Raw genomic sequence first — 25,620 nt, 5'->3', positions numbered from 1 at the left:
GTGTGTTCGGTTTTCTTAGAGGACGAGCTTGTGGAGATCTCACATGACGTGAAGCTCGGCCAAACGTGATTAAAGTGTAGCTGGACGTCTGTGATGTCGCTGAAGCAGACAGATGCTCCTGCATTACGTCACACGACGGATGTGAAGTCCTGCTTTCTGTCCATCAGCATGAATTCTGTTCTGGGACTGATTTCTTATAACATCTGATCTGGGGGTGAGTTTCCCCACAAATGAATCGAATCCATTGATGTGAAATGCACTTCATTTCTGGGGTAACACGACTGAATGAGACGTTGCTGCCTGAACGCTCCATGCTCGGGTCATGAAGGGAGACGTTTGCTGTTATCGGTGCTGTGTGCTGGTGTCAGGAGATCTAACGTCTGACCACGTGACTCACCGTAAGACCTGCAGGTAAATTAAACAGTAAATTAAAAGCAGTGAGCGAGCTGTCGGGGAATGAATCTGCTGTCAGCCCCCGTTGGATTACAGCCAAGCAGATAATAGCTTGATTTGTGATGTGGGGCTCTGCAGCTTGTTGCTGCTCGGCTGTTACGTAAACGGCGGACGGTGAAGGATTTGCTGTTGTAAAGTGAAGCATGTTGTTTGTCACTTGCTGCAAAGCTCTTTTGTCAGATACAGAAAGATTAACCAACGCTCCAGCTGTGTGCTTCTGTTTGTTTGCAAATACGCGTCTTGTTTGCACTCGTGAGTGTTGAGCACACAGTCGCTGTTCCTGTGTGAGCGTGAGCGTCAACCCACTGGTGTTTTCTCTGATGGTAATCTAAGAGGAAAGCTGGAAATCACGCCAGTGACGCACTCAGGATTCTGTTTTCTGTCACAGTTGCTGCTGGCCTAAACATCCTCTCCATGAAGTAAACCTTCAGCACAGTAGTTGACTGTTGCACGGCCGAGCCTGCATGTCCACTGGTTTGCTTTAGTGATCACATCAGTCACACGTGTTGGACGCGCTCTCTGTGGAGGCTGATCTAGGTTCTGACCAGGGCTGCACACAAACAGAAGTGACAGAAAGTGAAACCTTTGGATCATCTTATCCTTGTTTTAGTCACTTAAAAGTGAAAAATGGCAAATGTTGTGGCTGTAGCTGCACATGTGGGAGTGTTCTGTGTTGAGCGGGTAGATGACATGCTTTTGGGGTTTTGAACCGTTTAACAGCAACAAACACGATGTTTGAGGAGCTCCATGAAACCAAAGCTCTGCTGACATCCCGGCACATGCAGGGTTGTGTAACAGTTACCTCACCGTCCAGATTCCTGAGATTTTATTCTCTCTATGGTTTACTGAGAAAGAAAGCAGCGGCATTATTCTGCCAAGATGATGAGATGATGCAGAACCTGTCTGCTGTGAGGCTGAAGGTGATCAACACCGTACCGTGTAGCGCTCTGGGACGCTAACACAGAGCAGCTGTGTGGGTTCAACTGTTGCATCCAGAGCTTTGATGGCTGTCAAATATATTTAATTCAATTAAATCAGTGCTTGCAAAACAATAAGAATTCACTTTCACCCACTATTTAGCAATCAAAGCAGTAGATATGAACGCTTACACCATCCCAGCGCCCTCGAATGCAGCTGGTAGCAGATATCAGTGCAGTGGAGCACTTCATGAACTTCATTAGCGAGCGCGCTCATCAGACGGGCTGCGCCCTGCTGAGGCGGTGTGAGGTAAATAAGTGGCCCTCAGGGTAGCAGCCAAGACACCACGATGGAGAGGCATCCAACTCCACGGTGCTCTCGTCTCCACGCTGGCGTCTGCTCCTGCTGAATATAATGAAGCGTAATTGAGTCGTAAATGGCGTGCTAATTCTGGTAACCATGGCGTTTGATGGAGACGACTGGCGCTCCGAGATGGCTTAAAGGGACAGTTCTGACTTTTGTGGAAATACTTTGTGCTGTACTTTGCTGTGTGTTGTTTGCTGCTGTTTCTGGTGTGTTGTTGTGATGATGTAGAGGCGTGAACGGCGTGTTTTGGTCGACTGGCTGCTGTAAGCAGGACATGAGGATCTGCAGACTGTTTTGCATTAACTACACCAAAATACAGGATGCAAAATAATAATCGTTTAGTACAATTTAAACTTACGGTTTAATTTACATTTGTGCGGAAATAAAAACACATTCAGCATGAACAATGTCCCTGTTTAAATGGTGTACAGAGACCCAGAAGTCGCTCACAGAGCGCCGACAGAAAAGGAAATGTGTGAATGTGTAATTAGTGGGGCTCTCATTCAGCAGGAACAACAACTTCCTGCTGAAAAAGGATTTAAAAATGATCCGATCTCGACAAAAACAGGTAGAAATTAAAACATGTTTAAGGATAAAAAGTTAAACTTGTCTACCTTTTAAAGCAGCTTGTTTATTATTAGCAGTGGTGGGACGCAGTTAAAAAAACAATCTAATTAATTCATCTTGATTAATGACATTTTTAATCAGTTTTTCAACTCAGATTAATTCTGGTTGACGACTGAATCAATGAACAGACATATACGTGAACGTAAACAACAGAAACGTTTGTATTTCATCTGTATTTATCTGCATTGGTGCAAAGTGCAATCAGTGTGTTTCCTTAATTGGAGCGTTTCCAGGTGAGGTGGGAAGGAGGGGGCGGAGCTAAACACCTGGAATCAGAAAACAAGACCCCAAAACTATTCATAAAATGAATTAATACAATAAATATCCAGCTTTCTTAGCGTCTAATGTCCTATTGTGCTCAGAGGTGAACTCAGGAAAACGTTTTTTATTCTTTCCGGTACCAGTCCGTGGCCTGGTGGTTGGGGACCGCTGTTCTGTTGGATCTGGATCTGATGACTGGATGATGCCACTGAAGTTAAATGCTTATAAAATACAGATTGTGGCTGTAAAGGGATGCACGTGGACAGCAGCGACGCTCTAGACAGGCTGAGGGTGATCGGCATTCAGGGTCCAGAGTGTGCCAGGAACACGTTTCCCACACCGTCACGCCACCAGGCTGGACGAAGCGGGTCCAGTTCATGGATTCATGCTGCTGACGCCTAATTCTAAGTGTTCCATCTACATGCTGCTGCAGAGATGGAGATTACGCCGACCAGGCCAGCTCCACCCGTTTGTGTGAGCCTACGTCCACTGCAGCCTCAGGTTTTGGTTCTCGGCTGACGGGAGTGGAACCGAGCTGGTTGCAGACAGGTGATGCAGCTTCTCTGCTCGCAGCAGCTGTAAAGAGGTTTGATTTACTCCAGCCCGTCTGTCAGCCTGAGCCCGTCTGCACATTATCCACTGACCTCTCTAATCAGAAAGGCGTTGCTGTCTGCAGAGCTGCCACTTACCACTGTTGTTGTTGTTGTTGTTGTTGTTTTTTCACACCATTCTAAATAAACTCTAGAGAATGTTGTGGTGAAAATATCCAGAGACCAGCAGCTGTAGAGACGCTGGTCACCTTCAAGGTCTTCTAACGTCTAACGTGAACCATGACGTATAGCTGGATGATCAGATGATAGTCGAGGTGTTGGAGCTCCTGATGAACGGTCAGTGAGAGGCTGAGCTGCCTGAAGTCCAGGCAAAGTAAGAATGAAGCAGTGAAGCTCTGACGTCGTGGTGAACGACATCGTGGTCCCACTGCGACACATGACACATGACAGATGCTACTGGAGGTGTTCTCAGGAGTGCTGACGGTGGCTTTAAATCTGGACTCTCTGATGGAAGGTGATGCTGCGTTTCTTCTTCATGACTGAGATCCTCGCTGTTGATGTTGTCTTGTTGTCTTTGTTATAAATGAGACGCGTGATACCAGCGACATGCTCGAGCACGTTGGCTTCACTCCAGCAGAACACTGAAATGCTGCCGTGTCTGCTGGGAGATTAACGGTGAGATTGTTTTGGGTTAAAGCAGATTCCTAAAAGCACCGGCAGCTCCAGAAAGAACCCCACCGGCCGAATATAACGGAGCAACACCGCTGTGATCTGTTGGGACACAGGACCTCTGACGGTGTTCTTTGGGGTCAGGCACCAGGAAGAAGATCCTTTGGGTCTTGTAGGTTGGGGCCTCCATCGGTCAGGCTTCCTCTGGTGTGGAGTTTGTAGGTTTTGGGCTCTTTGTCGTGCTCCTCAAGTAGTTCCTGAGCAGTTCTGGCAGCGTGCGGGGGCAGATTGTCCTGCTGGAGGAGGCAGCTGATGTGGAGGGGGGTCACCATGTGGGGTGTTTAGGTGGACCGAAGGTTTCCAAGCAGTAAAGCGAGATGATCGGCGTCGTTCACTTCAGCTGTTGATGCTTTTGCTGCTGTGGCTGATCTGCATTTGTCGTGTGTGTTTTAATTAGCAAAGTAAATTAAATATAAAAGCAGTAAAATGATGAATGAGAGAGAAAAGATATTTCCGTAATCCTAATGGTTTAGGTGCTGTCTAATACATTTGTTAAGCACTGTGTGGTTTCAGTTATTCTTTGCGCTTCAGCAGCTGGAACGTGACGAATACGATGAAACCATCTGCATTAGTCGCTTATGTACAGTCCAAGGACATGTGAATCCATCGCTCCAGACGTATCTTTACATCGAGTTACGGTGAATCCAGGAGGAGAATATCTGACCCAAACCATAGCTCTCAGTGTAACCAGGACAACTGTGGGTTGTACCGAGCTGATGCGAACAACAGCGGCTCACTGGGAATAAAGGACGCAAGGTCGTCTCTGTTTGTGTGTCTGAATCGTGTGAAGTGGCGCGTTTTCCAAATAAAGTGCACTCTGGCGTCCTTGTTTTTGTCCGAGGGGTGAAGGACGGACCAGAGATGACCTCACTCACCACTTTTCAGCTCGTATTGATCGACCTGCGTGTGACAAGGACGGAGGCAGCTGTGTTATCTCTGCTTATTCCCCATTCTTTCTCCCCTTTTGTGTTTTAGGATTAACCTGAATTATCTCTATGCGGCTGTCAATGAACATATCTGTTTTCCAATAACACCATCAAGGTAATTCAGCCGAATGCAGACGGAGGGCACCGGGTTGTTTCTGCACCTGCTTTCATTTTCATAGTGCCGGCTTTAGTTGGCCGTCGCTATGTCTGGATTACTGCGGTAATAATCTGTGATGGAGCCGGAGCATTATGCACTATCTGTTATTATCTGGGCGCTCTGGCTTAGAGTCAAACAGATAATCTAATCGAAAGCGTTATTTTCTCTACCTCTCCTGTTTCATTGAATTAGCTTCCTGGCCCGTGTCCACGCTGCAATAAGCACAGTCTGAGGTTTTGTCGTCTTTATCTGTCGGCAGTCATCACATCTGCACATCTCAGGGCTTCGATAACACACAAGTGAAGGACGCTCAAAGTCAAAGTGTGCCGCTCCCTCGCCGGACCGTCCTTGGAGTCCGACGGCTCCTTGTGTTGTTGCCGTGCTCCTGTTTTCTCATGTCTACTTTCATCCCTTTCCAGAGCGCAGCAGCCGTTCATGTCGGCTGTCTTTTCAAGCTGCACTCTCCAATTTTCTGCAGAAATGACAAAACATGAGCTGTTGTTTTTTTGAGATTGTGTCTTCTGCTCATAGCGTCGTGTGTTGTTTTGTTGATGGCAGTAATCAGGCTGGATTGCGTCGGCAGTTAAACAGGTGGGACTGAATTTCCAACCCACCTCACTCCCACATCCACACCACAGAGCAGGGATGAAAATCCTCTCTTTGTTTCTCTTCCACCGTTTAATGGAAAGGGATGGATGTGAACCTCCAGGGTCACCGAGCCAGATGCTGGAAACCTTAGATGTACTCTTTCAACACCAGTCAGCCCTCTGTGGACTCTCTGATTTAAACTACAGGGAAGAAAAGACAACACACATCCTCATGAAGAAGGAGAAACGTAGCATTTATCTGATCAGCCGCTGGATGACCCACGTGGTTTGGAGATTATTGATCCGTCCTGATGATGGATGACACGAATGCCTCACTTCTGCTCAGAAATATGAATTATCCACGTGTTTGTGTTGGATAATGGATGGTTGAGTGCTGAGAGCCTAAAGTGTGTTTGTTCGGGGGTGGAGTTTGGATAATTTTACACTAAAACGCATCGAATTTGTGATTTGGCACCAAGTAAGTACAGCCGGCTTGTCGTCTACTCTCTATGCAGAAGTCTTGTTCCTTTTGAATGTTTGTAGACAAGTTAAAGCTCTTCTGAGTAAGAAGGATGAGGACAGAACCCGGAGAATGCTATAATAATAATAATAATAATACAGTGCTGTTTCCTGCCATAGAGGCCGCTCGAGTGCCTCTGTCGAGCCAACAGCTTCATCCCAGAAGCTCGGCAGAGCCACGAACGCTGGAGACTCTCCTCAGACAGAATGAGAGCCTCTGCCAAACAAATGGAGGCCCTTGTGGGCAATAATGCCCTCCACAGGGGGAGATTCTTGAGAAGCAGATCAGGAATAATGGCTCTTTCTGTGCACAGCCGGTGACGAGTCAGGCTCAGACAGACACACAGAAAATGACCTTAACGGTGAAATATCATATCTTGGAAACCGGCCTGTTGAGAAGGGGGACATCAGCAGACTCCTCCGGGACGAGACACGATAGCACAGCAAGAGGGGGGACTCTGGATGTCATAGATGACCAGAAACCTCCAGTCTCTGAGAAACAGAGAAGCGCCTCATCAAAGAGTTTTACTTGAAGAGGTCCAAATGCTCACAAGCTTCAAAGAAGGAGCTGATGAGGAATCCTCTTACAGACGTACAGCGTCCTGAGTAATGGCGCCGCAAATCTCAAGCTGTGGCAGCAGAGGAAACAGCGAGCGCGCCGGTGTATCGAAAGCCTTCATCCAGCAAATTGACAAGCTCAGAAAACGTTGGAAGTAGAAAAGAGTCTGAATCAAGCCGAGGCCTCGGAGATGAAGGGAAGACTTGGCTTCGAGCGCAGTGGAGTGAAAAGAGATGATTGTACGGGACGCTCAAGGAGGAAGATGAGATGAACAAGGTCCTGTATGCAAAAAGAAAACACCTGGAAGAGCAGCGAAGGAAAGAGCAGAGGGTAGTGAGGGAGTCCATTAGAAGACTGGTGACAGTAAAGGACACAAGAGAGGAACCTCACCTCTCTGTAGGTCCTACAGCCTTAATGTGGCTTTCTTTCTACTGCCTGGGACTGAGTGCATGTTTTCTGTTTTCTGCTTTGATGCATCTCTGAACAAGAAGCTCCTCAAAGCATTGGTCAGCTAAGCGAGTTGGGCTTTAAAGGAGCTCATGCCAGCTCTCCGTGAGCTTCTGTATTACCCAGAACGCACCTCTGTCCACGGAGATGTTTCTGTGTGTCTTTGCTGAAGCACTTTTCAGTCTCACGGCGCTCCGTCTTCATGAACTTTCTGTCCAGCATGAATACATACGACAAGTAGCATTAAAGAGTCTGTACGATGTGACGCATTCAGGCTGTTATCCACCGTCTACGTGCTCCATTCTCACTTTAAACCCTTTGCTTTTTATGCATCCCACTGCCTGCCACTGAAACAGCCTTTTTACAGTCTGATTTCATGTAATCCAGTTTATGACCGACTAATTTAGGAGGAAATTGCTTCCCGTCTCACTGGGACCTTCCCAAACACCGTGAGCATCCTGTGCACCTTCCTGTGTTCACATTGTTCTTATTATTTACCCCCAAAGTCTGCGACTGGACAGTTTTCTGCTATTGTTGAGAAACTAGAGTTTTCTGTGAGATTGGAAGACGTCCACGCTAAACTCATCAGCCGAGCCGGTGCATTTGGCAGCGACAACACCTGCCAGTGGCGCCCAGTGTGGCGCCGGCTAATCAGGGCTGGAAAGACTCCTAAAAATACCATCTGACTGTGAAACCAGTGTGTCCCTGGGTTAATTACTATTCTTAGATTATTAAGAAGTGTTGCACAGCGGTTAGATCCAATTGTCAGATGTGAGTGTGTTCGATTTGTGAACTGGGAGCTACTTTTACAACCTTTAATTAGACGCTGGTTTTACCCAAAATGAACATTCAGACCTGAACAACATTCATGTCATTTCCCACATTTGGATGTTTCTCTATCTCACAGCATTAGTGAAGCAGCTGGGGGGATGTGAAGCCCTGAAACGTACACGTTCATATGAATTTGTGCTTTCAGTGTGTTTGTGTGTTTGTGGCTGACGGAGGCAGACAGAAAGCCGTTCTAATCTCTGGCCTGCATGACTCATCTGACGGGGGAATTCAATGACCTTTGAAAATCGGGTTTTACCTTATTAGATTGTTGTAAGTGAATTACTGGTATTTAATGACTCTGTTATGAACCGGGGACACGGTGAGCAGCACTGAATGAACGGACCGAACACGACCGGCCGCGGCTCACGTGGACACCAAACAGGCGGGACTCAGAGCTCCTCTGTCAGCTGTGATTCTGTCTTTTAGCTCCACAAACACCTTTTTAACTTTTACGTGACTCGTTCTGTCGTTTTTGGGGCGTTCTCTTACAGCCACCTTCTCGTCTCTTCCTGCCACAGTAGTTTTCATGACTCGTGAGAACTGCGTCCAGTCTGATGTGAGGTGAGGTGGCAGCTGTCCCGTCCTACCAGCGACCCAAAGCGTTCACTCACAGGTGAAGTCAAGGTCTGGGAGATGATTAACCTCCTGAACTCCAGCAGCTCACTGAGGGCTCATTCTTCACCGCAGTATAAAGTCCTGCTCCTCAATGGAAGCAGCAGGACCAGACGTAGAGAGACCTCAGCCATGTTGTTTCTGTGCATTATTACTGAGTTATGATTCCATCAAGCTGAATGTCTTTGACTGTTTAGTTCATCATTTATCTTAGCAACGCAAAACAACAGATACTTGGGAAGCCTGCAGCAGTTCAGTCCAGTCGAACAGAGAAGCTCCTGAATGGCTTCTGGGCTGCACCGTGGAGCACAGCACGCTTTCTACTCAATCCGCTTTCTGCTAAAGGTTTATTTTTATATTTTTAAAATGAAGTGATTTCCTGATTTTAAGCATCGATTCAGTTGTTTTTCCAGACAGAACCATGTACTAGATTAGCTCGAGGACTGTCAGAAAGGTGACAAACGAGCAATTAAAAAAACTGAGTTCAGAGGGTTCGGTGAGGAGTCTGAGAAGCCATCAGTGTGCAGACCTGCAGCATGAAGCAACCAGGCCTTCGGGGTGAACCATAAACCAGTGACGGGTGGTGGAAGACGCACCAGAACATGCTCCATGGCTGCTCCAGCTCCCGGCATCCAGAACCTAAAGGACCTGCTGCTGCTGAGACCACAGGACGTCCCGAGACGTTGATGTCTCTGCAGGCTGGAGTTGTTTATGAAGGAGCATCACTGCATTAGTGGAGGGATGTCGTAATGTTTTGGCTCCAGCGTCTGTAAAGCTGCACGTGACCCTGTTAGCAGTTATATTACATGTAGAGCAGAGATGAGGCCGGCTAAAACCTTCTGACCATTTTCAAGTAAACTAAACTAACTAAAAATGTGGTTGATCTCACCACAGATTCCTTGTTTGCAAACACAGTTCCTTCTTTGTTGTGATGAAATCAAATAACTGAAGGCGAAAAGTACAAACGCTGTTCCTGCCCGTCTGATTGGCTGGATTAGAAAGCTTGATAGGTGAGACATGAGGGTCATAAACTGTCAGATAAATACTCTTCAACACATTTTACTGTTTACGTTCACCCTGGATCACAAACATCAGTCCCAGCACAGTGTGTAAGGTGGTGGACAGGCAGCTACATGTTTATGCTTTATGCCTGTTAATTAAAGTCCAGTGGACCGATTAAAACGTCGCAGCCATTAGACATTTGCTGCATCAGATGCTCTACTTAATGCCTCTTTGGTCCACATACAGGTCCTCTGCCTCCTATAGACCTGTGCTGGCCGGAGGATGCGTTTTAATGGGTCAGATTACAGAACCCGTGCATTGTGCTGCGGTAGGGATTACCGGGCAGCATGTCGGCCCAGACTGCTGCTACGGTCACTGAAAGAGGGCAGATTACAGGCACAATGGTGCTTATTTAGCTTTATGTGTTTGGTTTTAATTCCTGACTTTCATAACTTTCAGAATCACTCAGCAGGATGAATTCACATGGATGCGAGTTAGTAATGGACCGCTTCACCGTGCGCTGTATGGACACATATGGTGTGGGCCATATGGGGGGAGAGGTTGTCAAACCGTACATACAGGACGAGTGGACGGGTTATAAATGTTCCATAGATGCTCGTGGTTTCCCCGTGTGGGTTGCTGGAGTGACAGGAGCTGTGCAGATTCTCAGTGAGGTCAATTAGTGCAGCTGAGCTGTTTCGTGTCAGGCCACTGAACTCCGGTTACACACCGAGGTTCCTGTAACTCTGAACTGGATGCTGCATCGTACCAGGCTGGGGTTTGTGTGCGGCAGCGTGTTGAGTGTTTGATAGAGCTGCTCCAGTCTGCCGGCTTTGCTAATCAACGGTATGAGACAGAAAAACACGGCAGCATTATCTGGCTGCTGCACTTCCAAGTTTTCATGCAAATATGAGCTACGTGTTGCTTCACTCGGGTGACTGTCGGTAATTTACTGCCTGGAAACGGCGGCTTGGTGGAAAAAGTGAAGACCGATGACGCCTGTTGAACGCCATGTTTAGCATACTGAAGAAGCAGTGGTCGGTCTTGATTTTACAGATAAAACAAACTTAGTACCTGCTGACTCATTTCTCGAGCGTTTCAAGTTCTAGGTGGTTTCCAGCTTCGACTCTGAACGTCTTTGAAATTCATACAGTAAATCTGAAGTGATGTGTTTGTTTATTAATGCGACCGAACAGACTTTGTCTCGATCACAGAGTTGATTTTAGTCAAAGCTGATTGACTTTTAAATTTCACAGCAAAGCTTCAAGAAACCACCGAGAAAACAACATCAGCAGAATCAAACTCCTCACAGAAAGTGTTGCCAGATAGGAGGCACAAGAAAGCTGCATTAAGGTGTGAACACACGTCATGCTGCAGCTTTCTGCTGAGGGAAGGTCCACTCACTGAAACATCTATCAGCATGATTCCATAATGTGTCCCTCAAACGCCTCCTGGTACCGTCACCGCGGGCTCAAATCAGAAGGTGGACAGTCGCTCAGTCATTACCGACTCCATTAAACCCTTAATCATGCGATGCCGCCGCGGCGTCAACGTTCCAGCGAACACGCGTTTTTCCCACCAGTTAATTTGCTTTTATTTGACCTCGTCTCCCTCGGTGCTGGTTTTCCTCTATCCTGCTAATTAATGGCGTGAGTCATTAGTAATCGGCCGTGTCTGCGTTCCGTGCGTTTGGTGAAATGTGCTATTCTCGGTGACACCGTGGGAGCAGCTTTAACCGGCAGACAGTGGCCTCATCAGAGCCCAGAACCGCCAAACCGCTCATTTTCATTCAGGAGAGGTTTTTCTGTCAAGTCCTATTTTGTTGTTTGTTGTTTTATTACTAACTGGTTACTGCGTTCCAGATGTAGCATCGCCTGAAAGCTCATTTGCATAAAGTAGGTTTGACGTCAACGTTCTGATAATTTAGGCTAAATCGCTCTGTGGACACGTAGCAGCAGGTCTCAGGAAGAACAACTCATTTTCACCCAACAAGCCGAGCAACACGTCTCGTCTTCCATCACAAACTTTCTTGTGCATCTTCGTCACGGCTGGTAAACCAACTTTAGGTGGATTAGCGCCACCTAGTGGCTGGAGTGTGTGCATCAGTGTTACCAGTGGGTGTGATTAAATGCATTATTTTTTCTGTGATGAATTAATCAACTTGTTAAAGTCTCAGCTCGAGTTATTTTTCATCACAGACTCCTGTAGCTTTAACACACTTGGTTTCCTGATGTTCAAGCTTTACGATCCTCTCCTGAAGAAGATCAAACCTTGAGCCTCCAAACTCTCCTCAACAGCACCGATGTCTTTGTCATCGCTCCAGTGTCAGTCTAGGAAACAGAAGTCAGACGGCGCCGGTCGGGGGAGGAAGGTGCACCAATGAATAGAATAGAAAAATACTTTATTTATCCCAGTCTGGGAAATTACTGTGATAAAGCAGCAGCAAGAGAAAAACACCAATCACAACAGAAAAAGGGCTAAAGTTAAATACTATTTAAAAAATTTAAAATAAAAATAAGTGAATAAAATAAAATAAATAAAACAACTGTACAAAATGTGCAAATTGAACAAACAGTGCAAAGACAGAGGGTTTTACAGAACAGAGGGCTGAGAACGCTCTGTGTTGTTCAGGGTTACTGCTCTGGGTTCTGGTACCGGTCCTTGTGACAGCGGAGCTGAATCAGTCTGTTTGAGAAGGAGCTCCGCTGCCTGTCCAGAAGGAGGTGGAGAGGGTGGTCGGGCTGATCCAGAACAGATACCAGCTTGTTCAGAGACCTCCTCTCCACCACCGCCTCCATGGTGTCCGATTACGGAGCCAGCCTTCCTGATCACAAAGCAATGTCGTCCTTTTCTACCTTTAAATGTGTTTCTCAAGCACACATTCACACACCAGACTTTGGGTCCAGAGTCTCGCCCAGTGACGCTCTGACACGTGGGATTGAACCGACAACCTCCTCCGCTGCACCACCTGAGCCGAGGAGCACGGGTCAGCAGTTCAAAGCCTCATTCGGTTGCTTCTGCCACCTGGGCTGGATGGCTTTACCGCCAGCTCAAAGCTGCACTCTCCTTATTGTTGTTTCAGCCATCTGAGTTTAGTGGACAGTGACGTGAGGCTTTGCAGTCGACCGTTGCAGCTCTGGTTTGTTGTGGCGCACCGCTGTGTGAGATGAGCATTGTGTGGTCATGTGATCAAATTACTGGATTTGAAGCTACACTCGTGTTATCTGAGTCGTGATATTTTATCATTCAGCGGCTGAATCAGACCTTTCTGTTCCAGCTGTCCTGACTTAACTGAGATATTTCCACCTTTGAGAACATCCCGGGCAGGTATGAAGTTTTCCGATATTTCTGCCAGCCGTGTGTTAATCTGTGCGATTAGTCAGAGTTTCCTCCTCCTGGCTCTTAAGTGCTCTGCTGGGTGTTGCCTACTGTACTGCAGCTACGTAACGCTGTGACGCCAGGCCTGCATCACACACACACACACACACACACACACACAGTGTGCTGACTGTCATTGTGCTGCCTGTACGCAGACTGAGAGCACTTTGTTAAGCTGTCGGCTCCGTTTTATTTCCCTGCAGAACAAATGACTTCCCAGAACTCACAAATTGCTTACTGGGATTAAAGGAAATGTAGTTTGGATTTACAAAGGCTTTTGATTTATGGAAACACGGCACAAATACAAGCACGCCTGCTCATTAACACACATACGAGAGGATAACCACACACACACACACACACACACACCCAGCGCGTTTGTGTTTTAATTATTAGCTTCTGTAATCTCTGCTAAAAACCTGCTGTTGTGTCTTTGTGTGTTGGGCTGCAGCAGGTGCATTAAAAACACATTATAATCAGTCAGTTACTGATAAATACACAACTTTCTGACCCAACAACTCGGAAGCAGGCGTCTTTAAATGCTAACAGTACGACTAATTACTTGTTTCGCAGCGTTTTTTATTTTTCTCTAAAGGCTAATTCCAGCATGTTACAGTTTCATTGTCTCAGTTTTGGCCAAGTTAAGATCTCAAAAAGTCACAAGAAACTCCGGCTGTGGAGCAACAAGATGAAGTGATGGGGGTGGTTTTGCTCCGTCAGGCTGCCCTGTTCCCGCCACGGTTCTGCATTTTAAGAACTTTTCTGAAGATATTTCTGTTTTGAACTGACAAGCTGCAGGAGGTCAGACCTCCGTCTTATCGGCTTTAAATGAATACGATTCAGAACCCCCGTGCTGTTGTTGCTTGACGTCTCCATGCTCACTATCAGGTGAGCCTACCTGGATACCGGCGGCCGCATTGTGAGCTCATAGTGCCTGATTTCACACGGAGCTCAGAAACACATAAAGAGTCGGGCAGGACGATAAAAGCCCATATGGCAGATGAATGCTCGGCCTTTAAAAGCGATGACTTGGCTGCTGGTAAATCAAACACCCACCCTGTGCTGCTGCCAAGCGCTTCATCACCTCCCATTGACTGGCTGTGTGAGGATTCGCTGAGGCCGGCTGTCGTACGTCTTTGTGTCCACACTGTTATGACAATGAGGCACGTGCACGCTGATTTCCAGCCCGGTTTGCTTTATTATTACGGATGGAGATCTGTTAAATGAGCCGTACTCTGTGCCAACCCCGGTCGCTTGTGGTTCCTAAGCGACCTGTCCGGCGCTCTGTTTGAGCAGAGAGACGATGAATTTACAGCCGTCTCTGCCCTTCACGGTCCACTCTAGAGAAGATTTGTTCTTTGTGAAGATCTTGCCCGGGGCAGCTTTGAGCCGCAGTTCAGACGCGACACAACTCAAGGTTGTTTGGTTTGTATAATCCGAGCCGACTGCTGAAGGTGGAGGAGCTCCGGTGACGACGTGATGAACAAAATGAGACGACGCAGTGAGCAGATCACCAGGTGCAGTCTGGGATATATCAAGTGTGACTATTAAGGAATGAGACTAATGCAGTTTGATTGAATTCAAGCAGATTGAAGCTTGTGGGGGTTGTTTGGGCTGCTCCACTGACAGCAGCTCGTTATTGATCAGCCTCACCTCGTTTACGTCGCAGCTCACCTGAACAAAGGTTTAAACTGGTTTTACATGTCATCCTTGTGTGACAGCTGATGGCAGCTTGTGTGGTCCGTGTTTTAAATCTATTCAACATGGTCGGTATTGAACTGAATAAGACGTTTCCCTCGACCGTTAACACTCGGTTTAGTGTTGAGGAAACATCTCAGATTATTAAAATATATATTGATGCATTGATTGTTCTTATCTTCATGCAATAAATGAACTCAGTTTGTGTCAATATACATGAATAAAAAGTGTTAGTGGGTCACTTGTCCTTCTTTTAGTCCAACTCATGCATCTGTGACAGTGAAGTGAAACTCGAAGCTTCTTGTTTCCACCTCTGTTCATTTTCAGTGACTGTTGACTCAGAACAGCTCGTCAGCATCTGTTTGGTCCTGAGATGAAAGATGAACATGAAGCATGTCAGGGTCCAGCCTGCTTTACATCCTGTCATGTTTCCGTCGCGTCTGTTTGTGTCTTTGCCTGAAAACCAAATCATTTCACCTTGTACAACATGAACCATGTTGGAACCACAGGACGGTCTCTCTCTTTGCTTCCTGTGTTTATTAAAGGGTTTGTTTTTAACTCCGCCGTGTAGCTTTGATTGGCAGACTTTGACACGAGTGGGCTGCATTCAGCCAGCCGCTGATCTTTTTTAAGGTTCCTTCTGTCCCACGCCATTCTTGTCACATCTGTCATTTGCAGCCTCCCACGGGAGAGGCTTTGTTTAGAACCGATATTGGAACTTTTTGAAGGAGTTACCGATATCGCTCAGAGCATACGCCGGCAGCAGGGTTTGTAGGTTTATTTCGAGCCGTCAGCGGCAGCAGAGATGTTCAGCCGGAGCCCAGCGTGGCTCTTCCCGCTCAGGACCGGACGGCCACCGACGCTCGGCGTGGGCGTCGCATTAGCAGATGTGTTTACATCCAGCGGAGGCATTTAGCTCATGCTCCATAGCAACACAGCACAGGGGAGGAGGGAGCGTTTAAGGACATTTTAAAGGCCTCACTGGCTTTTTCTCTGTCATTGAGATTTCACTGAATCCCAAAACAATATTTGCCCACGTGCAGCAAATTTTAATTTGCTGTTTTCCAAGTTTGCTCCGTGTTACTTGTTTGTAAAAGCACAGAAGGAGCGCGTTGCTAAGTCATTACATAGCCTGCTGTTTGAACTGAACTCAGGTTTTACATACAAACTGTACATGTTTCCATCTTTCAGTCATTTAGGTACAGCATGACATCAACAAGTCAAGTTAATAAATGTATTAGACCTCCACCCAGTGTCAGGTTTATACCACAGCTGCCCTAAATTAGTCATCTCTTATGTTTCTGTGATGGTTCATACACCAGCATGTAGAAGATCTTTAACCAGAATCACGTTTTTAGTGATAAAATATATTTATTATTGTTATCCAGGAATTTTCTAATTTACTGTTTGCACAAAAAAAAAGAGAGAAAATAGTAAAGCTCATGATTATTTATTGATCCAGACATCAGATTATTTACTCACATTCCTGAACAGAAACATTTGTTTTAGTGGCTGAATGTGATGCTGGATCAGGTTCTGGCTCAGATTTGGGTCTAAAAAGGTGAATTCAGTTTGAAATCAGTCATTCTTGTTCAAAGTGGTGATACATGAAGAGCTGAGTGCAAATTTCCAACATTTTTGAAGCCTAATTATAAATATTTGAAGCTGTGTGTTACCAACAGCGTTCGGTCATGTGATCTGCTTCACACAGCGACAGGTAACATAGCAACTATTGCATTGTCACTCAAGCAACAACAACAACAGAAAAAGTGAAATAACACTGCCGGCATACCCACTGGGAAAGAAATGTAAAAATGAAATGAATCCCATTCTGGCCTAACACATCATAAAAACAGGCCCATTTGTGCTCCGACAACAGTCGGAGCCTATTTTCCACACAGCAGAGCCCAGAGGGGGGATAAATGGGGCTGGCTGAGCGGAGGGGAATGAGAACGCCGGCGGGATGCAAAGATCGCTCAGCGCCTGTGTTCCAATGACATTCTAACCTCCAGTAGACGGCGTGTAATCAACGGCCTGGGGTCAGTGTAATCACACCGGCAGATTAGCGCGCTTTCAGGGACACGTACAGGTTTGGGGCTGATAAGCAGAGCGAGGCCTGAGAAAACATGATGACTCAGGGAAGCCACATATATTCTGCTGCCTCCGCCGTGATTTGTAGCTGCAGCAGAGGAGAGATTCATCAGTGAAAGCCGCGAGTCCTGGGACTCGTACAGTTTGATAAGACGGATGCAGCGAGGCAGGAATCAGAGGCACAGCTAAATGTGAAATAGTTTAGTCTGATCAAACAACAGCAGCTCAGTGTGTAGCCCAGAGCATCGTTGTATTGGTCAGGGTGACAGTTTTTCAATCAGTTGTTCTGCAACAAACATCTCTTGATGAGGAAGCAGGTTGAAAAACAAACGTAGTGCAAATACAGTTTGTCTGAGTGTTTTCTGGACACATTAGGCTGCAGCCCATCGGCCCCACTGACAGAACAGACCATAAAAGATGGACGCCGCCGCCTGCCTTTGCTTTGTGTTGCTGCTCTGAAGCCTCCAGTCTGGTTGTTTGAAGCCAGATGAGTGAGCGGGTGGAACTGCAGGACACTATTCACGTCCACACGGCGGCGACCTGCTGAACACGAGGCGGCCACGCCCTCCAGGTGGCCACGCCCTCCAGGTGGCCACGCCCTCCAGCCTGCCCCGCTTCATCACCTGCTGCTCTGGATGGAGGACCATGATTCACTAACAAACATCCTGCTGCCTGGAAGGAGAGCGAGTGACTGAGACCAAAGATTAAACAGGGAAATGTTTACTGAGGTAATAAATCACAGGAGAAGTCATGGACTTGGTTAATGCTTCATTCGTGTATGACATGTAGCAGCAACATCTCCGATCTGAGAGCCTCTCATCAGCCCATGGATGCAGCAGATGTTTCAGAGGAGTCAAAAATAAGAAAGTCCAGAGCGCATCAAATGTATAGACGCAGTATTCAGCAGTGTCCATAACAGCCTCTGAAACCAGCCGAGCCCTGAAATCACAGGAAAGCTGCAGCCTCTGAAGTGTCACCGGGCAAACAGCAGCTCTACTGGACTCGTGCTGCCAGCAGAGCCAGAATCCAGGATCCGGTTCAGATTCACTAGATCATTTCTGCCTTTTTTGTTTGTTTGTTTGTTTACAGAACCCTGCCAACCGTCTGAACCCCAGAACCCCACTGATGGGTTTTAAAGGCGTTACACCATTTATCAGGAGCCAGTAGTTCTCTCACGGTTCCGTTGGGAAAATGAGATCAATCAAAGCTTAAAGTCGTGATGTTTTAGCAAAATCATTTTATTCTACGTGTCTCATTTACATCATTTACAAACACATGCTCCTTGGCTCGGATGGGAAACCGTCGGTATGAGTGTCTCACGGAAACAAAAGCAGAAGGTGGATAGTTTCATACCTGTGGTCTGGACCGTTCAGTCCAGCATCAGGACGACTGCTGGCCACTTGTTGGACACGTTGGCTTTGGCTTTCTTTCAGGTTTTGCAACTGAAGTAATAGCAACAAAAAAAAAACAAACTACTTTTTGAGTTTTCTCCACCTCTAGCCGTGGTTGTGCTGTTGACGTACAGGACTTCACATCGCACGAAGAAACGAGCCCACAGTGAGTGAAAATGTGACTAGAAACTAGAAAATAGGAAAGAATGAACTAGAACATCCTCTATTAGTCCCACAAGGGGAAATGTGCAGCGTCTCAGCAGCAAAGTGACAGACAGAAAAACCAGAAAACACAACTATAAACTAAAGAGGTGACGTATATACACTATATATACACAATATAAATAAGAAAAACAGAGCACAAGGCGGCAGGTTGTCCCCGGATTGGGACCTTTACCTACTGTAGCCTACAGTTTGCTGGCTAGCGCTGCAGATGCATCTCAGTCTCTGTATTTAAATGTCCTGTACAACATGACGTTACAAACACTGATTAGCTAACAGTACATTAAAGTGACGCCCAGCTGACACGTGTTGCTCCCTGATGAGAACGTCTCCAGATTTTATTCCGGTAAACTCTCCAGTGCGTCACTCAGTCGTGATTTCTGACCCGCTAAACGCAAAAAAAACAGTTTCACAGTTCACCGGTCTTTTCACATTTTGCAGTAATTACTGGCCGATGCGTATAATCGGTGAGGAAATCTCTGGATTGGATCACGCGGACGTCGTCGCCCTTTCGTTCACGCTGGCTTCTGGCTGTCACAACAGCTCTGGAGCGGCTGAGCTTTATGGGCCGAGAGCAGCGCCGGGCTGACACCACGTCGCTCCGGTCCTTTCATTCCTCCTCCATCCTTCTCTCTGAGCGGGTCAGCCGAGGCCAAAGAACTGGAGGCAATAAGAATAGCAGAGGAAAACCTGAATCCTGACTCTAATCTCCTTGTCGTGCTCTCTGCTCACCCCTCAGAGGGGAAACAAATAAATCTCTCATCTTCAGATATGGAGGCAGACAGCTGGAGGCTCATGCCTGCTTAACCCAGCGGCTACTCAAACGTGACAGTTTATTGGAGGAAAAAAGCATCTCTGACACTACAGAGGGGATTTGTTTAGGGTGCTGCATGGATGTTGGCATCTCTGGTCCGAAAGAACGGTGGAAAAATGCTAATCTTTGGAATTAAATGTGTGCATCCTGCCATATCAGCGTTGCTTCTCTCATCATAATCCATTTGCTGTTTGGTGCTCATGTAAATGCACTTGTCCTGCCCGGCCTCTTCGGTTCACAACACCGTAAAGAACATTGTGCTAATCCACCTCTTAACCTGCACAAACTCGCTGTCGGACCACTCACGGTTCACGCACTGAGCCAGAGGTCTGTGATGATGTTTTCAGCGAGCCACTGCACCTTCATTTTTCACATCATGACTCGAGTGCACACGCCAGGATTGACTTTGTGGAGTTTTAGCTGCTGCAGCTCAGGCTTTACCAGCTGACCCCGGCTCGCTGCAGCCGGCTGTGAAATATTGAGCTGTCAAACGGGAGACGTGGCACAAGTCTGGAGCGTCAAACACCCTGAACGCTGGCCGAGGCTGTGAGCCGAGTCCTCCGTCACCAGTCTGCAGATGACACCACGCTGTTCAGACGGGAACGAGACTAACGTTTAAGCCGCTTCTATTCTGGTCACGACAGGTTTATTTAGACATTTACAAGCTGTGCTCTGTCTTCACAGGCTATTCTTGCACATCGATGCGCCACCAAATCGTAGAAGAGATGATTACACACTTCCTGCTCGGTCAGAGGAAGTTTTTTACGTTCAGCAGAGCATCTGTGTTTGTGTTTTAATCTCTGCAAAAGAGCAGCTGTGGTCCTCACATGCAGGTCAAACTTGTGACTGACATCTTTTTTTGGCATCAGTGGATTTTTTTGGCATCACCGAGTCCTGACACACTGGTTGTTAAAATCCAGGTCAGTGTAGAGGCGTTGTCTTTCACGAATAATTTGTAGATCTGTTTTAAATTCCTTGAACACTTCTAAGCAAGGGGCTGCAGGTGGATCGGTGGTTAGCATCGTGGCCTCACAGCTAGAAGGTCGGTGGTTCCGGATCTTCCTGCGTGGAGTCTCCATGTTCTCCCCGTGCAGCGTGGGTTCTCTCCGGGTTCTCCGGCTTCCTCCCACAGTCCAGAAACATGCTGAGGTTAATTGGTGATTGTAAATTGTCCGTAGGTGTGAATGTGAGTGTGCTTGGTTGTCTGTCTCTAAGTGTAGCCCTGTGATAGACTGGTTACCTGTCCAGGTGAACCTGCCTTCACCCTGAGTCAGCTGGGATAGGCTCCGCCCCCCATGACCCTGGTGAGGATGAAGGTGTAGAGATGATGGATGGATTTCTAAGCAACCACAAGCTTTTTTCACCTCTTTCCTAAAGGCCTTAGAGAGCGTCTCAGACCGTGGTGACACCAAACCCTTCGACAGCAGACGTCAGCGGTTTAAATGGCGTCCGCCGGTCGCTGCCTCAGGAGGCTCCAATCATCACCACCTGATCTGAAACCCCTCATTCTGGCTTCATGGATGTGAGAGTGTGATAAACGGGACTCGTGGCTGATGTCTCTTATTTAAATCATGAAAATGACTTGTTCTTTATGGTTTCATGCGTTTCACCACGGGATTATTTTAACACACGACGTGGAGCCGCCCAGCGAGTCCACTGAATCTGTCACCGCCGTCGCTCATCTTTATGTATAAGCAATATTCTCAGGATAGCAGTTGGAACTAAATTTCTTTCAAGGCGATCGTCTCTATATACACTTATGCTAATACCGCCTCACCACTGCCAGTATTTACATTTATATTTCCGTCTGCTCCACAGCGTCCACCTCCACAGTACGTCTGCTTCATCGGCTTCTTCAAAGTGTCTCAATCTAACGCAGTTATGGGATTATTCAGCTGGGATTAAGTTATTTAGCTCAAAAATACCCAAAAATCTGGTCAAACGTGAGGATTTACTGCTTTTCTTTATCACCGTCAGCTGGGACTGTTTGGATTTTTGGACCATCACGTGATCAACGCAAGAAACTCCTTTTTTTTCCATGATTATTCTTTACATGCTGTTCAGATTATATGCCATCACATACCGAGAATAAGTAATGTCAAGAATTCCCCCAGAGTAGGTGTCTGTACCAGAAACTACAGATCTATTTAGAATGTCAAAATACAGTAAAAAACACACATTAAACTTGGCCTGTACAGTTTCACAGTTTCAGGATCCCCTAAAACCAGTTTTCCTTGATTGGATGCACACTGGCAGGATGGAGCACGGAGGTGGCAGCATCATTCACACAATAGATTGATTGATGTGATCCACGCTGGTAGATCTGAAGTCCATCCCAGTGGATCTACGGGTCAAATCTGAACCAGAACTAACGTAAAAATTGTTGCACCTGCACAAAAGTATAAAACCTAAAATATTTTTGTGTGTTCGGGTCACTTCAGGGTTTTTCTTCTGCTGTCAAATGTCAGAACGGCTCAAAGTTTTCCCAAAACAGTTTGTCAGAGTTCAGTTTTCTGACTTTTCCATCAGCAGATGAATCGGTAAAAATAATAGTCATTCAGACGTCCTCTACGCTTCACGTCCTTCTGTCTGTAGTCACTGAGGGTTTTTGTGTTTAAAGCATTTTCTGAACAGTTTTGAACCATGTCATTCCCTCATCCTCCTGAAGCTGATTTCTGATGACAGATTAAGTTGTTTTGTTGTTGGTAATAAACTTCAATGTGGAGATTAGTTCTTGCTGCTGAGGCCCGACCGGAGCTCGTTACACGGCTGCTGCTGCTGCGAGCAGGTCTTTCTCTTTCCGCTGGCTCCGTGCCCAGGACTTACTTTGGGCCTGACCCGTGCTATTAACCCGGCGTGTCGCCTCCCTGCTAACGACAGCAGGTGAATGGAGCCAATTTCGCTGTGGTTGGCAGAGACAGTAATTTATTGTACGTCTTGGCACTCTGCTCATCGTCGCACACCTTCTTCCTGCTTCTTTAAGCACATCAACAAGAAGTTGTTTTTGAATGGCGGCCTTTTGTCTTCAATCCAAATAATGGAGGAAAAATTCTTCCTTTCATCTCCAGACCTCATTCCTTCCCTCTACAAAGCCCTCCTGGATGCTCCCCATCCACTGAATTATCTTTTCATTCCACAGAAAATTGATTGGACTTTAGTCTATTGTTAGACAAACAAACGCTCTGATTCCACATCAGCAGACACATATTCTGGTACCGGTGCCGACGGCGTTCGCGGCTCTGCTGCAACAAAACATGTAACGTCAGGGCAACAACCAGCAGAGGAAATGTGAGCATTGTTTTGTGGATTACAGTCTGACAGGGAGGTTTGCATTAGCAGGGAGGCTCACTGGCACACAGCTGCTGCTAATAACCGTCATTAGCGTCGTCCCGATCACATGATTCTACAGCTCAACCTTCATCCATTCACTGCCTGCGATTCCTAAAATAGCTGTCAGCAGAGATCAGCACGTGGAGCAGCTGTTGTCATAGTTAAATGAGCTCATTTATCTCGTTCATGCAAACGTCTTGTATCATCAGATCATTTGTCTTTTGCCCTTTTATTTTAGGCAGCGCCGGCAGCGTGGCTCCGGGGACGGCGGCGTCCTCCCGTCACTCCGCTTCACACTATCTCATTTAGCATTTGCATTTCACGGATAGTCTCAGAAGAGCAGCTACTCCCACAGAAATAAACAAACACCTCTTGCTCGTGTTTTCTGAGGAAGGGTTGGAGGGTTAGCTGTTGTTGGATCCTGTGGTGTGATTTACAGGAAGGCATCTTCTGCTCTTTCACCTTCGGACCATGTCTGGCGTTGCCTTTAAACTCTATGATTTGGGTCAAACGTTCTGGGTTTCCTTCCACAAGCTTCTCACAACAGTCTGATGAGTTCTGGCCCATTCCTCCTGACAGAACTGGTGGAACTGGGTCAGGTTTGGTGGTCTCCTTGCTCCACTGATGTTCTCCAGGATGGAGATCAGGTCTTTGTGATGGCCACTCCACAACACTGACTCTGTTGTCCTGAAGCCTCTCTGTAGCTAATCTGGAGCTATGCTGAGGGTCATTGTCCATCTGAAGACCCATTAGTGTCCAAGCTGTAGCTTCCTGCTGATGTCTGGAGATGTTGCTTCAATATCTCCACATCATGTTCTGTCCTCATGATGCCATCTATTGTGTGAAGGTCACCAGTCCCTCCACAGCATGATGCTGCCACCCCCGTGCTCCACAGCTGGGATGGTGTTCTCAGGCTTCCAGCTTCCTCCTTTTTCCTCCAGATGTACCGATGGTCATTAAGGCCAAACAGTTCAGGTTTAGTTCCATCAGACCACAGGACATGTCTCCACTGATGAAGCTCTTTGTCCCTGTGTGCATCTACAGACTGTAATCTGTCTTTTTTATGGTTCTTCTGGAGTGATGTCTTCTTCCTCTCTGAGCAGCCTTCCAGCCCATGTCGGTACAGGACTGGTTCCACTGTGGATAATGACTCTCTGACCAGCTTCAGCAGAATCTTCACAAGGTCTTCAGCTTCTGTTCTGGGGTTGATTCGCACATTTCAACCAGAACACTTCATCTCTGGACTCGTCTCCTTCCTGAGCCTATGATGGCTGGACATTCCCATGGTGGTTCTACTGATAGAACTGTCTGAACAGATGAACGTGGAACCTTCAGAACCAGACTGGTGGAGGTCCACAGTTCTCCTCCTGATGTCTTGGCTGATTTCTTTAGATTTTCCATATAGTTTGTTTGAGGTGTGCCTTAAAATACATCCACAGGTGTGCCTCCAGTTAACTCAGATGTTGTCAATTAACCAATCAGAAGCTTCCAAAGCCATGACATCATCATCTGGGCTTTCCCAAATAGTCTGGAGGCGTCTTAGTGGATGTAAACTTCTGACTTTGAAGAAAGTAGTAAAAAGTTCTCTCTCTCATTATTCTGGTGTTTAGCAAATATTAATAATGTTGGTGATTTATCTGTATGAATGTTTGTTGTTTGCAGCTTTTAGGGTTTCTTCTTCTCTCTGTTTTTGTTATTTAGCACCAGTTCATGTTCTGGGACTCATGAATCTTTTTTATTCCCTCCAGCACCACCCTCGGTCGTGTTTCTCCATAAAGTTGAGGTTTTGTTTATTTTTATTGCAGCATCTTCACGACTGTTTCATTCAAATGGTCGTGGTCTCTTTTACTCGCCATCACCATCCGGCCAAAATTACTTTGTCCAGTGTTTGATTTATGTCTAGTTTGGTTCCGTGTGTTTGATTTATTACCAAATACGTGCAGAACTAATTACATTCCAAACTTCCCAATACGAGCAGTTTCATCAGAGCTGCGGTGAGGTTCGGCCTCGGAGCTGGGCTGCACGCTCTCCTCGTCTTGCTAAACATCTTTCTGCATGAATGAATATGGAGATTACAAACTGTATGGGCCTTTTGTAAAGGTGGAGAACCAGCATTTCCCGCCTGATACCAGCGTACAGCAGTACACGAGTTAGATTGCATGCCATCCCTCTATTTCTGAAGGCTTCTTTCAACGCATAAAATGTTTGTTTAGAGGCGGCATGTTGTTCAGACGTCGTCAAAGAAACGTTTTGGAGCCTTTTGCTTGGTAAAAGCTGGCAGAGAATGTAATCAATGAGTGCATCGGAGCCTCCTCCTCTCCCCCCGCTCTGCTTAATAATTCAACAACAAACGTAGCCTCTCTGGGCATTCGCTGTGAAACGGAGCGTGTGACCTCCAGCGCAGCAGCAGGTGGTGCAGCAGCGAGAGGCTGCAGAACGGAGGAAGCTTTTCTCTTTCATGCTATTTCTGGTGGGCAGCCGGGGCTCGGGAATATCAGGAGCAATGCAACAACAAACAGACGTGCTGACTGAGAGAGAAGACACAGGATGATCCTTTTAGTGATATTAAACTTCAGACTCCATGTTGCTCAGATATTCAGGTTTCTGCACCGTGAGGTTTGCATGCTGCAGAATTACCTGATTAAACAGCAGCAAACCGAAACGCTCAGTAATTATCAGTAAAACATTATTTTTAATCCGATCCTGATGCGAGAGCGCCGCTTCTTTCCTCTTTTTTATACCACAATAAAAGTTGTGATAGCTTTAAAAATACTTCAGTGTCTTCACGAGTTACTGTTGAAGCTTTCTAGATGAAAAGAACAAACCGGAACAGAAAAGGCTGAAGTCAGTGACCTCGTCGTGCAGACGGTTTAATAAAACCCGGTTATAGATGTTGGGAGTGGAGCAGCTGGAACGGCAATATTAAAACCGTGTTTATTTTAAATGACCAGCGCATGCAAATGAGTCCTCACACATCAAAGACGTGCAATTTTTAGAATGAATAGACTCCTCAAGCAGCAGACATTTTGACTTGTCGCAGCGGGAAAAAGCGCAGGTGGAACTAATAACATTAACAATTGCTCAGTTCCAATTAAGTGTCCCAGCAGTGATCCGGCATGTAAAACACCTGGAGCTCACACACGGACACCGA

General features: G+C 46.6%; 1 protein-coding gene across 2 annotated transcripts in view; it reads left to right on the top strand.

Annotated features, from left to right (window-relative positions):
- Positions 1-25,620, top strand: part of pde1cb (phosphodiesterase 1C, calmodulin-dependent b) — a 65,175-nt gene that overhangs the window by 13,630 nt on the left and 25,925 nt on the right. The gene's annotated exons all lie outside the window — the stretch shown is intronic.

Source organism: Stegastes partitus, unplaced genomic scaffold, assembly GCF_000690725.1.
Source record: "Stegastes partitus isolate 25-593 unplaced genomic scaffold, Stegastes_partitus-1.0.2 Scaffold503, whole genome shotgun sequence".
Classification (NCBI taxonomy): domain Eukaryota; kingdom Metazoa; phylum Chordata; class Actinopteri; family Pomacentridae; genus Stegastes; species Stegastes partitus.
The sequence above is the reverse complement of the archived record's forward strand: the minus strand, read 5'-3'. Positions and strand labels throughout refer to the sequence as shown.